We start from the raw sequence: 16,748 nt of genomic DNA, 5'->3' as shown, positions 1-16,748 counted from the left end.
TAGATGAAGAGAAGACAAACAACCAGTTCCCGAATCAAAAGCGTGCTGCAATTACCTTACTGTTAAACGTAGGGTTCTTTATTTTCAGTTTGTATCATGTAGGTTTCTAGGCTGTCTGCGGACGGAGTGCAATCCTGTTGTGGCTACTATGTAATTTAGAATGTACGAGCGTGTACACTCGTTTCTCTTATTCACTTTGCTTTCTGGTGACTAAGCTTTTCCAAAGCTGTTTCTATCCTGCATTTTGGTCTTTAACGTTCTTTCTTTTCTTAGTCAACACGTAGTATGGCTTATCCTTAGTGTTACCGGGCCTTCTGCCCCATTAGGTTTTATGACAAGTCATGTCACGGGATTGCTTGGTTGTGATCATAATCCCATTCCATTTTGTTCTCAGCCTTTCTATTAACCTTTTATTTTTCCTTCCTTGGCCGTTTAGTATGAGTTCGGCTCCCGTATTCTGGATCCTTCCAAACCACATATTGTGTAGTTTCTTCCCTATTGAGTAAGGCTAGCGAGTATCAATGGTTTAAAAGCTGCTAAGCTGGGTATAATAAGAGTTATCCTAATGTGAACTCTTGGTCCGTACGGTCGTTGAAAATTGAAATTGTAATTCAGAGTTCGAGACCCTCCTGACATGTCACTACTCAAGTTGAGGGCTTAATAAATTCCCCTCTAAGTGTAACTTAGTAGAGGCTCAAGCATCATTTAACCCACATATACCAAAGATTTTCTAGACTCTAAAGTCTTGTGTTGTAAATGGGAGCTTCCTCTTCCCCCCCCCCACTCTTATTCTTAACTAAGCTCGAAAGCTTATGGTATTGTAAATTCTACTAGTTAAAGGTTGTTGAACAATTGTTGTTGTTGTTGTTGTTGTTCGAAAAGGGAGTTGATCAAAAGTAAAGATAATTTTGAACACATTTTCTAAATTAATTTTTTTCTTGGTGTGCTTTTGTCCATTGTATAGGCCCTTCCTTTTTCACATTTTCCTGCCAAATTTGTCGTTTTGACGTAAATCAGAGTGTAGAAAAACAAATGAAGTGGCAGTAGTGGCAATAAAGAAACAAATGATTTGAGCCATTTTTGTGCCAACCCTAAAACAGAAGCAACTCTCAACTAAGTTGGACACAATCCAAGTCCTTATGTGGCATTCAACATCAAAAGTACAGACACCTTTTAATGAACTTAAAACTTCAGTACACTTCACTCAGTTCAGCTTGTCTCCGCGAGACGTCACTATTTTCAGGTGTTAGAAGGGTTGCCTACAACTTCATCAAATTCTGTAAGATTGCGTTAGCCGTAACATAACCCAGTTCGATTGTTATGTCGTGCGAAAGCCATCTGAAGGCAAAAGACAAATCAGAGTTATATTTAGCAACTAAGACCACAGACTGCTAACCATTAAACCATAAAATAACGCAGTAAAGACAGCATTCTTTAAGAGAGCTACTCGAGCCACTCAAAAGGATAAAAATTCACTTTTGAATTAATGATCTAATTAATAAAATACAATATACATGTACTTCATATGTGACTGAGAATGAAGTAAACAATGGAACGCTTGAACCATGAAATAACGAAGCAAATATAACACTCTTATGAGAGCTACTCTTGCATATGTCATTTCTCTGCCCTTATCTTTAAACAATGAAAGACGACCTTCTTCGCCCGTTGGTAATTCTAAGGACCGACTAAAATATAATATTTTTTTTTATTGTGGTACTTGTATCTTCTGTTTTAAACATAACATTTCAACAATAGGTGACTTTATAATAGATTCTCATAATTGTTTCCTTGATATCTCATATAACATTGTTTTTACTACTGGTATTGTGTTCATGGCCGGTAAGAAGGTCATGCCGAAGAAACGAGTTCGTGGAGGTTCATTCAAAAGGGTAACCGATGAAGTTGTGGATGAATCCGATCTTATTAATAAAATAAAATATCAATATACTTGTAATTATAATTGAAAATAAAGTAAACAAGAATGGATTTAGCACCTGTGAACCCGGGTATACCACTCGTTCTTAAATGGAGGTAATTTCCTCTAAATATAGCCTTCGCTGTCCACAATGCCACTAAGACAAGCTTTAAAGTTGGGATGAATCTCCCCACTCCAGTGTTTTGTAAAGTTGTATGTAGCCTTCTCAAGAATACGCAGGTGCATAGACGTCAAAGTAAAACTCCTAGCCACAACTGTAGTCAATATGGTTTGTAAGGACATACTAAAATACCCGTTTAGATTCCATTAAAATAAATATAAAACCTGGAAATTGTAACTGTCATTCATAAGACATATCGATAGACCACTTAGAATTTCGAATTGCTTTATAGATAGTAATTTCGACTGTCGAAGACAGGCTTTCATACTAATTTTTTTTATAAAGGGCCACATATTAAATATTTTACATACGCTCTGCGGACCATGAGGTAACTCGAGGACTTTTTTAAGGTACGTATACTTAAAAAACAAGATAAACACGTTTGCACAAATTTACTGATTAATATGTAGCATAATACAAATACTAAGTAGACCACAATTTGTTTAAACCACAGCTTTACTAATGAGATTGCTTTTTTTTGGAGATATTTCACCAAATTGGGGGTTAAAGTTACTATTCCCTATCATGAAAATTGATTACAAATATTCATCGTAAAACTGACCTGTATGAAGATTTTACATATGTCATCTTTTAAAATGTTTTTTTCGTACAGGTAGGTACTACCAAATACAAAGATAAACCCCCGAGAAAATGATCTTTTTTCACCATATTCATCACTTGGAAGGCGCTTGTAGAATTCTGTTAGATTCTTCTCTTGGAATTTGCCTTTTAGTACGGTACCACATTGCATAATAATCATTTCCAATTGAAGGTTAAGTGGACGTTGTTCAATTGTACAGTCAAATGGATTTTGAAATACTGAAATGTCATCTGCACTTGCATCAAGATCCCAAAAACATTGCTGGAAATGTTGTTTGAGGTTAGCAAATAAATCGCCTGGAAATTTTATGTGTAAATGGAGATTTCACTTCTTTTCATTTATGACGGAGAAAGGAGACGAACTGCTCGACTAAGTGGTATGTTCCGGGCTGTCACTGGAGAGATGGCGTGGAATGACATCAGTTTGAGTGGTGTCTTTAAAAGTAGGAAATATCACAATATGAAGATAAAGTTTGAATTCAAGAGGACAAATTGGGGCAAATATTCGTTTATAGGAAGGGGAGTTAGGGATTGGAATAACTTACCAAGGGAGATGTTCAATAAATTTCTAATTTCATTTAAGAAAAGGCTAGGAAAACACCAGAAGGGCGACTGCCCTAAATGCAGATCAGTAGTGACTGATTGAAATGAAATGCACGAAGCAGTTTGACATGATTTGTGACTCAAGCCGATTGCCATCAAAATGATTTTACTGCAATAAAAGTGTTACATATTAGCAATGTTTGCCTAGTATTTTTCAAGTTGAATCCATTAAGAAATCATATGATAGCAGCAGTGAAAGCTAATTGCCAAAGCCATCCAGTGTTCGAAAACGGTGTTTGAGGGTGGTTTACTCGTTGAGAAAAAAATCAATCTCCGATCTGAGTTCAAAATATCTTAATAAAACTCTACCAGTACTGAGGCATCGAGCTGCTGTGTGGTAGGGAAAGTCAGGATATTCGGCTTCCACTTCTGACGAAAAATCATGGAATTGACGATGGCTGAGTTCACGAGAACGAATAAGTTCACCATTAACACAACTGGTTGAAAAACAAACTATAGATCCAGATATTTCCCAGAAAGTACCTACGGGTGAATAATACAACGAATAACCATAGGCTTTGAACACCTTGCAGTTTCAGAAAGCTTGAAAATATTTCCAACTAAGCCTTTGCCTGTTCCATACATATTTTTACCACTATCAGTTGTGATATATTTTTATCTGATTCTACTTCGGATTGTATTTCGTTAACGTTTTCTCAACCTCCTTGCAAATATTTTCGCCTGTAGTTGTTTCATGCAGAGTATTCATAGAAGCTAATTCTTCAGTCACTTCGAAGTCTGTATTAACTCCTCGAATAATAGCAGCAGCTGAAAAGTCTGTCGACTATTCAAAAGCCAAGGACTACCATTCAAAATCATATGCATTGTTAGTTAATTTCTGATGTTGCTCTCAATGTCTTCGACTCTTCGAATAACTGTTCCCACAGAAAGGCTCATTGTATTAAATGAATTCAATTTCTTGGGACACATTTCTTTTCATGTTACAATCAAATATGATTTAATTAACTCACCATCAGTAAACTGTTTTCTTCCTTTGCTAACACTTGAGCTACTCCTAAAACTTCAGTTGCAGCCCCATTTTCATTTTTCATTTTTGTAAAGAAACTGCACTGTAATGAAATACTACATTTTAAAGTTTCTAATTTCTTTGATCATTCCTTCCCTGAAAGTTGGGAATATTGTGACGAATGCTTAGTCTTATAATGCCGATGTGTACTGTACTCTATTTCAGTACAGATATAGTGTCACTGCACAATAAATATAATAATTGAATGGATGAAAACCATAACGGTATAAGTGACATTTAAAAAAATAGTTAAGTGCAGGATGTAACTCCGGGAGGATGTATCTTTTCACCAGCAAAGAGATACAAGTGATAGCGGTAATATTCTGTGCTCTAGTGATAGGTGGTATAACTACAAATAGCATGCTTTATACGAGTGTTAAGATGTTGAAATGCCTTTTTCTCTGAATGACCAAAATGCTACTTATACCGTTATGGTTTTCATCCATTCAATTTGCCATCTAACTCAGTAACAAAATAATAAATTATCACTCTACTCTGCCTTAAAAGCACGACACTCGAAGTCCACTTTTCTCTTCGTTTGTGGGACGTGATGGGCATACATTGGCATTAAAAGGAGAACTGGCAAAAATGAGTGCAATTGGACTAGTCAAAAGAGTGACTGAATGGATTGCTATATTTCTAGAAAATAGAGAATTAGAGGAGGTGAATCTTTATCTGACACTGTAATAATTAAGAGAGGAATTCCTCAAGGCAGTATTATTGGACCTTTTTGTTTTCTTATATATACAAATACAGAACTCGATAGCTGCAGTCGCTAAAGTGCGGCCAGTATCCAGTATTCGGGAGATAGTAGGCTCGAATCCCACTGTCGGCAGCCCTGAAAATGGTTTTCCGTGGTTTCCCATTTTCACACCAGGCAAATGCTGGGGCTGTACCTTAATCAAGCCCACGGCCGCTTCCTTCCCACTCCTAGCCCTCTCCTGTCCCATCGTCGCCATAAGACGTATCTATGTCGGTGCGACGTAAAGCAATTAGCAAATATAAATAATATGAGTAAAGTAGCGAAATCAGAGATAAGGCTTTTTGCAGATGATGTTATTCTGTATAGAGTAATAAATAAGTTACAAGATTGTGAGCAACTGAAAAATGACCTCGATAATGTTGTGGTATGGACAGCAGGCAATGGTATGATGATGCACGGGGTTAAAAGTCAGGTTGTGAGTTACACAAATAGTAAAAGTCCTCTCTGTTTTAATTACTGCGTTGATGGGGTGAAAGTTCCTCTTGGGGATCATTGTAAGTATCTAGGGGTTAATATAAGGAAAGATCTTCATTGGGTTAATCACATAAATGGGATTGTAAATAAAGGGTACAGATCTCTGCACATGGTTACGAGGGTGTTTATCGGTTGTAGTAAGGATGTAAAGGAGAGGGCATATAAGTCTCTGGTAAGACCCCAACTAGAGTATGGTTCCAGTGTATGGGACCCTCACCAGGATTACTTGATTCAAGAACTGGAAAAAATCCAAAGCAATGCAGCTCGATTTGTTCTGGATGATTTCCGACAAAAGAGTAGCGTTACAAAAATGTTGCAAAGCTGCTCGACTAAGTGGTATGTTCCGAACTGTCAGCGGTGAGTTGGCGTGCAATGACATTAGTAGACGAATAAGTTTCAGTTGTGTTTTTAAAAGTAGGAATGATCACAATATGAAATTAAAGTTGGAATTCAAGAGGAAAAATTGGGGCAAATATTCGTTTATAGGAAGGGGAGTTAGGGGCTGGAATGACTTACCAAGGGAGATGCTCAATAAATTTCTTATTTCCTTGAAATCATTTAAGAAAAGGCTAGGAAGCAACAGGGCGACTGCCCTAAATGAAGATCAGTAGCGATTGATTGATTGATTGATTGATTGATTGATTGAACAAAACAACTAAATGATACCCTGACTTCGATGGGGCATCGACAGCCGTTCCAGTCCAGACACTCACTATACACTCTGACGCAACAAAACAACAACAACAACAACAAATCCTCGTTCACACTCCGATGGGACACTAGTGACAGCAAAAATCGCTGTCACCCTCAGCCCAGCCACCGACTCCACCGCACCACAGCTCGGGTGATGTGTACCGGAATATTCGCGATGTGGTTAGAGAGGGAACATTCTCACTGCACCGCGAGGAAAGCTGGCGAAGAGAACAATACACCGAAATGTCAGTCATGCCCCCCAGGCCAGCTGGGAGCTGTCCGGTCGGCTGACTCATTCGAGGAAGTACCGAACGGGGCTACCACAGGGCTGGCACATAACAATACTTTGAATCTAACATGTATGTTGTATAGAGTGATCATAGTCAATGTCTTAGTTAAGGGTTTTATATTCCGCATAAAAAAAACTCAGCACTTTGTACGACTCAGTTGTTATTTTTAGCATTTAGGGGTGGGATGGGGTGTTGGGTAAAACAACATACTGTTGTCGAACACAACTCCAAGATCGTTACTTGATTAACACACCATAGCTCGTCTAATCCTGTCTTATAAAGGAATGAAAGTTTAGGATATGTGTATGTACATTTATTAAACATTACGAAGAGTACGGTATATATATAAAAAAAACCAATATGCTGTATAGTAAACTCTGCAAATGCAAGAGAAAAATAAACGCAACGTAGGCGTTAAGTTGGTAATGTGAGATTTTGAACACATATCGTTCATTGTGAGGCACGTTAGTACTGTGTATAGCCACCTCGGGCTCTGAGACTGGACGACAGAGGACTGCTATAAAGGGAAAGATTTCTGGGAATATACTATAGGCAATGGGGTTGGGATATATTACCATATTTAAAGTACTCATTTGATTATTGTTTGCATGCAGGAGCTATACCAAATTGAATGGAGAGTTGCTATAGTAGCTCCTGTATGTAAGGGCAAGGGTGACAAACCTAAAACCGTAAATTGCAGGTCAGTCAGTATGACATGACTGTGTTACATGTAAGCTATGGGAAAGCATTCTTTCTTTATTGTATTATACATGTTTGCAAAACTAATAACTGGTTCTATAGAAGGCAGTTTGGGCTTAGGAAAGGTTATTCCACTGAAGCTCAACTTGTACGATTCCAGCAAGATATGGCAGATATCTTGGATCCAGGAGGTCAAGACTGTATAACGATATTTGACAGGGTAAATCATGGGAGACTACTGGCAAAAATGAGTGCAACTGGACTAGACAAAAGAGTGACTGAATGGGCGGTTATATTTCTAGAAAATAGAACTCAGAGAATTAGAGTAGGTGAAGCATTGTCTGATCCTTTAATCATTAAGAGGGGGAATTACTCACCGCAGTATTTTTGGACCTTTATGATTTCTTATACTGGAATCAGAGATAAGGCATTTTGCGTATGATGTTATACTGTATAGAGCAATAAGTAAGTAACAAGATTGTGAACAACTATAAAATGACCTCGACAATGTTGTAAGATGTACAGTAGGTAATGGTATGATGATAAACGGGGTTAAAAGTCAGGTTGTGAGCTTCACTAATGGGAAAAGTCCTTTCAGTTTTAATTACTGCGTTGATGGGGTCAAGGTTCCTTATCGCGATCACTATAAGTACCTAGGTGTATATATAAGGAAATATCTTCATTGGGGTAATCACATAAACGGGATTCTGCACATGGCTATGGGGCTATTTAGGGTAGTAAGGATGTAAAGGACCGAGCTCGATAGCTACAGTCGCTTAAGTGCGGCCACTATCCAGTATTCGGGAGATAGTGGGTTCGAACCCCACTGTCGGCAGCTCTGAAGATGGTTTTCCGTGGTTTCGCATTTTCACACCAGGCAAATGCTGGGGATGTACCTTAATTATGGCCACGGCCGCTTCCTTCCCACTCCTAGCCCTTTCCTGACTCGTCGTCGCCGTAAGACCTATCTGTGTCGGTGCGGCGTAAAGCCAATAGCAAAAAAAAAAAAAAAAAAAAAAAAAAAAAGATGTAGCCAAATCTCTGGTAACACCCCACCTAGAGCATGGTTCCAGTTATGCCCCCCTCATCAGGGTTATTATTTCAGGATCCAGAAAACGTCCAAAGAAAAGCAGCTCGATTTGTTCTGGGTGGTTTCCGACAAAAGAGTAGCATTACAAAAATGCTGCGTAGTTTGAGCTGGGAAGACTTGGAAGAAAGAAGACAAGCTGCTCGACTAAGTGGTATGTTCTAAGCTGTTAGTGAAGAGATGGAGTAGAATGATATAGTAGACGAATACGTTTGATGGTGTTTTTAAAAGTAGGAAAGATCACAATATGAAGATAAAGTTGGAATTCAAGATGACAAACTGGGGCAAATATTCATTTATAGGAAGAAGAGTCGGGGATTGGTATAATTTACCAAGGGAGATGTTCAATACATTTATAAATTCTTTGCATTCTTTAAGAAAAGACTAGTTAAATAACAGATAGGGAATCCGCTGCCTGGGGGACAGCCCTAATAGCAGATCTGTGGTGATTGCTTGCTTGCTTGCTTGCTTGCTTGACTGATTGACTGATAGAGGCCTGTGTCAAAAGGTCTTCATAAAACACAACGTGCACTTATCACCATCCATCTTGCAACCATGTTACAATTCGAATGCGGTCAAGTAGCAGGAATGGGTACTCTTGCTGTGTTTGCCTCAGTCCTACATGGGCTGTCTGTGGTAGACGACGATGCACACTTAAAATTTGACTATATATCTTAAAGTCGTCAGCATATAAAACTATTTAGAGTATTTTACGTAATTCGGGAGATCATTCGGAGCAGATTATCCCAGTCCAGGATAGCAGCATTAATCAGTTGCTGAATATTAGCATCAGGATTAGGACGGTTGGCGATTGTTCTCTCCAGTTTACGCCATGCATCTTCAACACAGCTCATGTCCGCGAATACGCCGGCCATACCATTCGTTGTTTGTCATGCATCTCAAGGAACTGGTTGACCATTCTGGCTCGATGGGCACGAGCATTATCATCCACTAGTGTGAAGCCCTTGTCCACAGTGGCAGTACATCCTGTAACTACAGGTTGGAGGACGTTGTCTCTGTATACCAGACCAGTCATGTTACTGTACCTTGCATAGGAATTAGAAACATACGTCGACCAAGCATGCCGGAAGTCCCTTGCTAGTGGTGGCGCACCGGGATGAAGGGCTCGTTTCATCTCTCACAGGATCGTCTCCAGACTCCAAGGCTCATGTTGTAAGAGTGCAAGCTTATGGTGACCTCATCAGAAAAAAAGTGTACGCTTCCACTGTTCCTGATGAAATGGGCTATTATTTGTTGTCTACCTCATATGAGCTGCCGTATGATGTGGTTTAAGAAGAGCTTTTGACACAAGCCTTCTTGATATCAGTCCTCCATTATGCGATGTCTATTTTAACATTGCATTGGCAGGATAATTTTTTTCGACACATGAGGTTATGTTTTTACTTCCGGGTGCGCAATTCAAATGAATGAACTTGCCCATTTACTATGCCAGAGAGTCAGAGTCAGCCGCTCCTTATTGCTGTGCGTCAGAGGATGGAAGGGAAGGGAAGGGAAGGGAAGGGAAGGGAAGGGAAGGGAAGGGAAGGGAAGGGAAGGAAGTTGCTTTACGTCGTACCGACACAGATAGCTCTTATGGCGACAATGGGACAGGAAAGAGCTACGAGTGGGAAGGAAGCGGCCGTGGCCTTAATTAAGGTACAGCCCCAGCATTTGCCTGGTGTGAAAATGGAAAACCACGGGAAACCATCCTCAGGGCTGCCGACAGTAGGGTTCGAACCCACTATCTCCCGAATACTGGATGCTGGCCGCATTTAAGTGACTGCAGATATCGAGCTCGATGGAGAAGGGAAGGGAAGTGGGAAGTGGGAGACAGAGGTAATGCTCGGCGCGAAAGCACAAGGTTTTCGTTCATTTCGCATAGTCACTTCCCCCAGCTCTGGTAGGCAGAGTACAGAAAATTCTGCACAAACTGACTGCTATGTGAATCCCATTGCAAAAGATGAACTTGTACCAAGAATACAGGCAGCTTTTCAGGTCGTTCGTGACACACCACACATCTGAACAGAGTCCAAATGTCACTACTACGCCCTTGTGAACTGTGCATCAAAGCAGAAGGGGCATGTTGAACACCTACTGTAATCAATTATTGGGCAAATTGTTTCCTTCGTTCAGCATTTCATTCCATTTACAATGTTTCTTTAACTTCAGGTCGCACCGACACAGATATGTGTTACAGCGACGATGAGATAGGAAAGGGCTAGGAGTGGAAACGAAGCAACTGTGGCCATAATTAAGCTACAGCCCCAGCATTTGCCTGGTGTTAAAATGGGAAACTAGCATAAACATCTTCAGGACTGCCGACAGTGGGACTCGAACCCACTATCTTCCGAATGCAAGCTCACAGCTGCGCGCCCCTAACCCCACGGCCAACTCGCTCGGTCATTTACAATGTTGCGAGTGAAGGAATACACAATCGAGGGGCGGCAGCGTTGCATCTTCGAGCATGTTAACTGCGGCATCAGATGAGAGGAAAAACGATCTGGTGCATTCCTTGACTGACAAGTGTGTTCTTGCACTGTGTGTGCAGTTAGGCTATTTCATAAACGAACTGTGGATATTGCCTGTAAGAGTCAAGGACAATCCTGTGCGAGTCCAACTAGCAAACTTACGCATACGCGCGGAGATTTATCTCTGTCTCCATCATACACCCCACTTCTCCTCCCTCCCCTTCTCTTGTGCCCTGGCGTAGCAAATACGGCGAGTTCGTCAATTTGAATCGCGCGCCTGGAAATAACAAAGCAACCTCATTTTCCTCGCCAATCCGATTGTACCATCTTTTTTTAACATAACACGAAAAAGCATATGTGATTTTTTGTCGGTATATCGTTGATACACCCTGTATGCCGTCCTGTACTTTTTTGTAAAACTTTTTATACTGAACAATTCTTACCCTCACAGTAAGGATATATTTAATGATTTAGCCAGCGCAAACTAAAAAGGCGCAAGGACGATCGTTTCTCCTTCCATTTACTCCACTCAAATCGTTACTTCTCGGCTTCCTTCGGTCGTACTGTAGATGGATGTTTCTATATAGAAACCTTTATCGAGAAATAATTTATAGAATGAAGAAAACCGCGTCAAAATCCATCCAGTTGTCCTCGAGATTAGCCGCCACAGACAGACAGACAGACAGACAGACAGACAGACAGACAGACAGACAGACAGACAGACAGACAGACAGACAGACAGACAGACAGACAGACAGACAGACAGACAGACAGACAGACAGACAGACAGACAGGCAGACAGACAGACAGACAGACAGACAGACAGACAGACAGACAGACAGACAGACAGACAGACAGACAGACAGACAGACAGACAGACAGATTCGAGGACTGTATTTTATACTATGTGCAGATTAAACATTTTGTCAATCCTTCAGCTTCAATAAACAGATACAAGCCTTCCCATTGAGTTCAAAACGGCAATAAGGATCAAAGACCTCTGCTGCTAGCCTGTCTACTCGCTGTCAATAACACATCATCTGTACAGTCCTGCTCTATAGTGTGGGAATGAAACGTGAGGTGGACTGGAACATCATCCGAGTACGAGCTACTCTTATTAGTATACAAATTATATGTTTAGAATCTCTTCAACTGCTATTCCTTTTAAGAGACGTTGGAGTGCCTGAATGAATGTTTGTGTTTATTCATGTCTTAAGCAGTGGTAAAGTTTGGGCTCGTGGACCTCTCTTACACTTACAACACAAAGAAATAGTATCATTCAATTTTAAACAACCAAGTACAAAATAAGTAAAGCATCATACAAAGAAAACTATGAGGCATAATAGTTAAAAAGTAATGAGAATCAGTACGTTTTAATGAAAACAAGTAATGTGCGATATGGTAACAAGCATAACAGAACACTAGAGCATACTGTTCATATACATACTAGTCCTATACATGATACAAACAAAAAGGTCTGGTGGTAAACAATAACTTCTTAAATTCTATGTACACGAATTAAAAGCTAAATGTTATACATGTATACGCTAGTTTTGAGATAACAATAACAACATCAACAACAATACTACTACTACTACTACTACTACTAATAATAATAATAATAATAATAATGTCCGCCTCTGTGGTGTAGTGGTTAGTGTGATTAGCTACCACCTCTGGAGGCTCGGAAGTCCATGAAATTTGAAAAGTGGTACGAGAGCTGGAACGGAGTCCACTCAGCCTCAGGAGGTCAACTGAGTAGAGGGGGTTCGATTCCCTCCTCAGCCAGCCTCGAAGTGGTTTTCCGTGGTTTCCCACTTCTCATCCTGGTAAATCCCGGGATGGTACCTAACTTAAGGGCTTAAAGCCTTCCCTCTTCCTTATCTATCCCTTCCAATCTTCCCATCCTCTTACAAGGCTCCAAGGTACTGGTCCTTCTTCCTAGTTGTATCCCCAACCCGAAGTCTCACGCTCCAGGACACTGTACTTGAGGCGGTAGAGGTGGGAACCCTTGTTGAGTTTGAGGGAAAAACCAACCCTGGAGGGTAAACGGATTAAGAAAGAAGGAAAGAAAGAAAGAAAATAATAATAATAATAGTAATTATTGTAGGAATGAACAGCATATTTTAATTGTGAAATCATAACGTACGTACCATAATAACGCAACGACACAACTCATCATACATCATTAATCACACGAAACTGTCAGTGGTGTTCAGAAGGAAATATCGACAAACAGTCTTATAATTTGTATATAACTAACAGTTACCGACATCACCCGGAAGTGTATTCCAAAGTTGTGATCCGATCATAAGTGAGGATTTATTGCACGTACATACAAGAGCGGTTGGCGGGAATGGCGAGGGAAGAACTAGATGTAGCATTGAGATTATGGAATGAGGACAGAAAATGACATGTTAAAGAAATATACAGGGGGAGATTTTCAACCAGAATTTTATATACTGACGTCAATATATCAAATTTCCGCCGCCCTTCAGGACTCAGCCTGGAAAGAACTTTGTAGTTAGAAGTTACGTGAACATAGTAACTCAAATTAAAAGCAAACCGAAGATCAGAGTTCCAATGCTCCTTACAGTTTCATAGTTGGTTCACTAGTCGCGTCAACGAGCTCACATCGCAATGGCAAAGTGTTGGTAGTATCAGAGTCTCAATAAGCTTCATCCTCACGTCTTGTGTCTAAATGTCCTTTTACCGCTGAGTGGATTTGGCGGGACACAGCGCGTACATCTTGCTGCAAGTACCGTACATGTGCAGATAGTACAAAATAATAATCCTGTTTGCTTTATGTCTCACTAACTAATTTCCTGATTTTCAGAGACTCCGAGGTGCCGGAATTTTGTCGCGCAGGAGTTCTTTTACGTGCCAGTAAATCTACCGATATGAGGCCGAAGTATCTGAGCACCTTCAAATAACTTACTACCGGACTGAGCCAGGATCGAACCTGCCAAGTTGTAGTCAGAAGGCCATGGCGTCAACCGTCTGACCCACTCAGGCCGACAGGTGCAGATCAGTGAAGAGTTCCAGTCAGAGTCATGCTAAGGTTCTTAACTATCTTACTAACTGTGATTTCAGTTGCATTTAAAGTCACTGGAGGAATAGCGTGGTTTTCATACAAGACATTCAATAATCCCTGTGAACCGATTATAATAACTTGGGTAATTTTGGGGTTGAGAAGTAGAGAGTTATCACTGGCGTACACACTGGATTGTTGTAGGTAGGTGTTTACGTCTCATATCGCGTTCGATATATCTTTGATACCAATGTGACAGTAAATTTCGAGATCATCCGTACAAAGGTGATGCATATTACATTTTATTACTGAGGAGATGTCATTAATATACAGGAAAATAAAAGAGGCTTAAGATTAGAGCCTTGTAGGGTTTCCGTCTTCTTGAGTCGCCACTGTGATGCAGTATCCTGTGCTATAACACGTTGCATACGATCTGAAAGATAAGCGGTGAAACATTTTAAAACCTCATTACCGAAAAAAAAAAGGATTATTGTTTTTTCAACAATGTTTGGGTATTTATCGCGTCAAAATCACTGCTGAAGCCAAGGAGTGTGAATATTGTCACTTGTCTTTCGTCCACTGTTTATCTGTTATCCTCCGTCGCTTTGAACAAGCTAGTTTCTGTGCTATGGCCCTTCTTCAAGCCAGATTTTAGTGGCTACAGAAAAGAGTGGTTTTTTTGGTAGTTGTTTTACGTCGCATCGACACAGATAGGTCTTACGGCGACGATGGGACAGGGAAGGGCTAGGAGTGGGAAGGAAGCGGCCGTGGCCTTAATGAAGGTACAGCCGCAGCATTTGCCTGGTGTGAAAATGGGAAACCACGGAAAACCATTTTCAGGGCTGCCGACAGTGGGGTTCGAACCTACTATCTCCCGAATACTGGATACTGGCCGCACTTAAGCGACTGCAGCTATCGAGCTCGGTAGAAAAGAGTGAGTGTGAGGTATTTCAGTATTTGAGCATGTACTAACCGTTCTAAGAACAGGGAGAATGGAAATGGGACGGTAATTGGATAGAAGTTTTGAACATGGGTTCTTATTTGTAGAATTAGATTAGCGTTCTTCCAGACTGTCAGTAATGTGCTTTTCTGGAGACAATAATCTATAATATACATATATATAATAGCTTGTCCTGACTGATTCATCATCGCCGAGCTAAAACTACTGGATATAAAGAAATGAAATTTTGGGGGTACATTCATATTACAATGTAGGTGCTCACTAATGGAGGATTTTTGGATATTCCGTCGCTAGGGGGGGGGGTTAAACGGGGGTGAATTTTTAAAATGAGTGTATCTATATCTCGAAAACTGAACAGTTTAAAGACATGAACATTGGTGTTTGGAATCTGCTTTAAAAATTAAGAAACACGCATTTTTGTTTTGTTTTCGGAAAACCCTGTTAAGAGGGTGAAAAAGGCGAAAAAGGCGTTGAATACCTTTTATGAGGATACTTATATCTCAAAAACTGAAGATGTTACAGCCATGCCAATTGGTGTTTGGAATATCCTTTAAAAAAAGAAACCTATTTTGTTTTGTTTTTGAAAATCCAATTAATGGGGGGTGAAGAGGAGTGACAAATGGGGGGAATAAAAAAAGAAGACTATATCTACAGTAAATTGTACAGTAATTGTTACAGACGTGAAAAATGGTATTTGAAATTTCCGTAAATGTAAAGAAACACAGATAATTTATTTTCGGAAAATCCAGTTAAGGGGAACTGAAAAACGGGGAGAATTTTTAAAATAAGAATATCTACAGAACATCTCATAAACTAAACATGTTACAGGCGTGACATTTGATACTTTTAATCTCTTTTTAAAAGAGAAACATGTAATTTTTTATTTTCGAAAAGAAGATTTACGGGGGGGAAGCGGTAGAAAGGACTGAAAATGGTTGAATTATTTTTATTAGGATAGTGATATCTGGAAAACTGAAGATGTTATAGAGGTGAATGGTATTTGGAGTCTCATTTAAAAATAAACAAATACGTATTTCTTTGTTTTCGGAAAATCCACTTAAGGGGGTTGAAAGAATTGAAAATTTAGTTGCATTCTTTGTATGAGGATACTTAATTACAAATGTTGACTTGAAAATTGGTATTTGGAATCCCGTTTAAAAATAACGAAACACACATTCTTTTGTCGTCAGAAAATCCACTTGTGTGTGTGTGTGTGTGTGAAAGAATTGAAATCAGCAAGATGTATACACCCTACCTGCTGAAAGGACGAATAGATAAGTCTGGTGGAAGTGGGTCGAACACATCCCAAATAAACAACCATGGTCTAGTTTTTCTCTTTTCTGAAGCGCGTTGTGAATAAATAGTGTTGGAATAAATAGACTTTTTTTTGGCTATTTGCATTACGTCGCACGAACACAGACAGGTCCTATGGCGACGATGGAACAGGGAAGGCCTAGGAATGGGAAGGAAGTGGCCATGGCCTTAATTAAGGTACAGCCCCACCATTTGCCTGGTGTGAAAATGGAAAACCACGGAAAACCATGTTCAGGGCTGCCGACAGGGGGGTTCCAACCCAGTATCTTCCAGATGCGAGCTCACAGCTGCGCGTCCCTAACCGCACGGCATACTTGCCTGGTAATAAGTAGATCAAAGTATATTGGTATTACAAGTGCAATGAAACTCTACCCTCTTTTAGTACTGAAGAATAATCTTTTACAGATGGCAGGATGGTGTCCAAAAGCTTCCAACAGCAGCGGTACCTGTACCTGTAGACTGTATGCCTTTCAACGAACCTTGTGGAGGATTACAAATGCAACATTATCTGATAGGGAAAACTTCCCTTGCTCAAGATTGTAGAAAATGGTACACCATTATCAATACGTTTTCGAAGTTGGAAGATGCATATGCATCCTGTGTTACAACTTGCAAACAAGCATAGCTGGGCTGTAAAAA

The 16,748-nt window shown here is 40.0% G+C and overlaps 1 protein-coding gene across 3 annotated transcripts in view; it reads right to left on the bottom strand.

The window, feature by feature from the left end:
* Nucleotides 1-16,748, bottom strand: part of LOC136858107 (sialin) — a 310,094-nt gene that overhangs the window by 126,476 nt on the left and 166,870 nt on the right. The gene's annotated exons all lie outside the window — the stretch shown is intronic.

This window comes from Anabrus simplex, chromosome 1 (assembly GCF_040414725.1).
Source record: "Anabrus simplex isolate iqAnaSimp1 chromosome 1, ASM4041472v1, whole genome shotgun sequence".
Taxonomy (NCBI): Eukaryota; Metazoa; Arthropoda; class Insecta; order Orthoptera; family Tettigoniidae; genus Anabrus; species Anabrus simplex.
Note: the sequence above shows the minus strand (reverse complement) of the source record. Positions and strands in the feature narration are given on the sequence as shown.